The sequence below is a fragment of the Cynoglossus semilaevis genome, chromosome 9 (assembly GCF_000523025.1).
Source record: "Cynoglossus semilaevis isolate Cse_v1.0 chromosome 9, Cse_v1.0, whole genome shotgun sequence".
Lineage (NCBI taxonomy): Eukaryota > Metazoa > Chordata > Actinopteri > Pleuronectiformes > Cynoglossidae > Cynoglossus > Cynoglossus semilaevis.
In genome coordinates, this window is record NC_024315.1 from 13,676,806 (window position 1) to 13,679,902 (window position 3,097).

A 3,097-nucleotide genomic window follows, 5' to 3' on the forward strand; every position below is an offset into this window, starting at 1 on the left:
AAGAGACGCAGGGACAGAAACAGAGTGGGATTATGGAATAAAAATGAAAGCAGAGTGCTGGGCAACGACTGCTACTGTGGAAGGCCAACGATGGATTGTTAAGTGCAATTGAAAAGTAGTTTATTTTGAATTGTATTCACTTTAGTACTGCTTCAGGACTAGTCAGTGCAGTAACATTTGGTTTGGAAACACAGTCAACAATGAAAGAGGTGAAATATTTACTGTGAAACTAGACTTTGACATGTCTTCAGATCCAGTTTAAAACCAAAGGTTTTGCTACTGCCGGGTCATCAAGGGTCATCAAGGGTCATCAAGGGTCATTAAGGGTCATCAAGGGTTGACCTAGTTACTACCAGAAGAACAAGTTGACAATATAAGTCATAACATATATACTCTATATATACTCTATATACATATATAATACTCTATACCTGAAGTAGTCCACTAGGACAGTTACTGTACCTTAGTGTTTGCTCTGAGAGGTTTCTCTGATCGTCGAGCAAATAATAATAATAATATTGACTGATTGATTATTGTTATTTCATTTTTATTTGAAGTAATTAAAAAAGTATCAAACGTAGGAGGGTGTATTGGCAATCACGATATCACGATACAGGGCCAACAATATGATATATGGCGATATACTGTGATACTATACATGCAGGGATTTTTAGAGGATCTACATTTGTAATCATCAAAGAAGAAATTTAAAACATTTGCAGGATTTTTTGGATAAACTAATGAAAAAATATAAAATTGTTTGACTGAAAGTCTCAAATACTTGCATATATATACAGTCCCTGTACAATCAACTAGTGGTCAGAGGATTAAATGTGACACAAAAATGAACCAACGCCATCAATATACACATTAATTATTACTAAAACATTTTATAGTTCTGTAGAATATTGATACGATATTGTGAAACGGAATATCACAATATATTGTTGATACTTATTTTAAATTCATAAAAGAATAAGATACTACTACTTCTACTACTACTACAATCATTGTCAGGACTGATTACTGAATGTGTTGAAGTCCTAATTGATGTGATAACTTGCCTAGACCTTATAAGAACCAAGAAAAACCAGAGCAGATGAAGGAGAAAAAGTGGAACGATGGGAGTAGAAATGTCCGTCTCCCTCTCTCTCTCTCTCTCTCTCTCTCTCTCTCTCTCTCTCTGTTCCTGGGCTCCTTTCAGCTGACTGCAGGATGATCCCACCGCTGCTGTTTTCCCATTAACAGGCGCCACATCTGTTCCTCTCATTCCGGCCGCTCTTTAAAGTCCCTGAAGGTGCAGTTAAATTAGAGCCAGCACAGGTTTATAAATGTAAAATCCTCCAATAATCTGGAGCTGACATGACCCCTAATCTTCCCGCTCCAGTCAGCAGGGTGAAGGCTGCTAACTACAGCTTTGGCAGCAGCGGCACGTCAAGTCCAGAGGACTTTAAAGAGGAAGGTGCAGACAGGGAGGGATTTTTATGGGGGAGCAGCTCCGTGTTTGTGTTTCGGGCAGTTTTAAACACACACTGCTGTTGATTGAGGTTACTTCATCACTACTCTGCGACCTTGAACAAGAGCGCTCTGGGTGGAGAAAAAAAAGACAGATTTCTTCTTTAAAAATGAGTTTCCTCATCTTTGAATAAATAATTCCTAAATATCTGACCTTCCAGGTGTGGAACAAAACACCGTTTTCCCAGAAGGGTTTTTTTTTTCTCCAAATAATTTACCTTGTTGCTTTTAATTTAACAAATATTCAGCATAAACACAAAATCATTCAGTTCAGGACGGAAGCCTTCAGGGACAGAAATGGCACCAAAAAGGGACGGGGAGAGGAAAGGGAGAGGCAGAAACCCCACGTCTCCCAGCTCCGGGGGCAGGGGTGGGTGGGTGGGAGGGGGAGACGGGGAGGGCTCACTAAACTAGCCTGTCTAATGCAATTAATCTAATTGGAGCCGGCATAAAGTGACAAATTACTACCTTTCACACCAGGGACTGAGAGAAAGCTCTGGAGATGAATGCAGAGAGGAGATACCAGGTAGTTAATGTTATATCTTTTAATGCCGTCTTAAAACCTCTAGTAATTGGTAGGAAAAAAAAAAACCAGCCCATTAGATAAAAATCATTTGCCATTATCCATTAGGCTTTGTACAGCATGTGTTCATTTTGATGAATATGTATTTCCACCAGTGGGTCGGTGGTTCGAGGCTATAAATAACAGCAGTCGGTTTGTTCCATTTGAACTGTTTTCAATAATGACATATACTGTATATCGGCAGTAATGGATTCCTGCGAGAGGCCGACTATTAGGCATTAATCATGTTTTGATATGTGTTAATCATGGAGTTAATTCACACACACCTCGCCCAAGCCGCTCGTCTCTGTAGCCGCGGCCCGGCCCAGTTTGTCGGCGTCTGCAGGGATTTACACTTGACATTTGAGTTTTTGATTTAATCCGGGAACATATGCACATGAACTCTGCATATTTCAGTGAAATCGTGTTAATGCCTGCCCTTTTCTCTAACCTTGATTACTTGCTGTGCTATCAGGGAAAAAAAAAAGCCTTTTTTTGCAGACATTGATTTCCGCCCGCAGCTACTGCCCAGAACCTGGAGCAGCATATCTCAGCGGGTATAATGAACTTAAAGAAAGCTTGCTATTACAGAAACCTTTGACATTTTGACATTATCAAATGCCTTGGTTAAAACGCACATGTGGTATCAAAAAAAAAATAAAAAAATTGCACCTTTATATACATATGATTTGCATGCAATTTTCATAGGTGACAGAAGGTTTGGAGTTATTCCTCTATTTTCTGCAGGTGTTGATGTGAATCCATACACTCCATACAAGTCTTAATTAAAGCCAATAGCTGTTAATGTGTAGGTATATGTATGAATGTATTTGTATGTATTTATGTATGTATGTGCAAGTATGTATGTAAAGTAGAAAGGATTCGCCCGTAGTTTTTTTTTCACACACATATATCGGTGTTGTAATTCCGTGTTGGTGTGAATCCACTTACCAAGGAAAACCGTGAACTTTGATCCCGATAATTGTTCTAAACTGTGACCTGTGAACCACCGAGTCGGCG

General features: G+C 39.3%; 1 long non-coding RNA gene across 1 annotated transcript in view; it reads right to left on the bottom strand.

Moving 5' to 3' along the window:
• Positions 1-394: 394 nt before the first annotated feature.
• LOC112487523 (uncharacterized) overlaps positions 395-3,097 on the bottom strand; it is a 99,594-nt gene continuing 96,891 nt past the window's right edge. The window contains exon 3 of the long non-coding RNA XR_003050677.1: positions 395-1,587. This is a non-coding gene — a long non-coding RNA (uncharacterized LOC112487523). The remainder of the gene's footprint in view (positions 1,588-3,097) is intronic.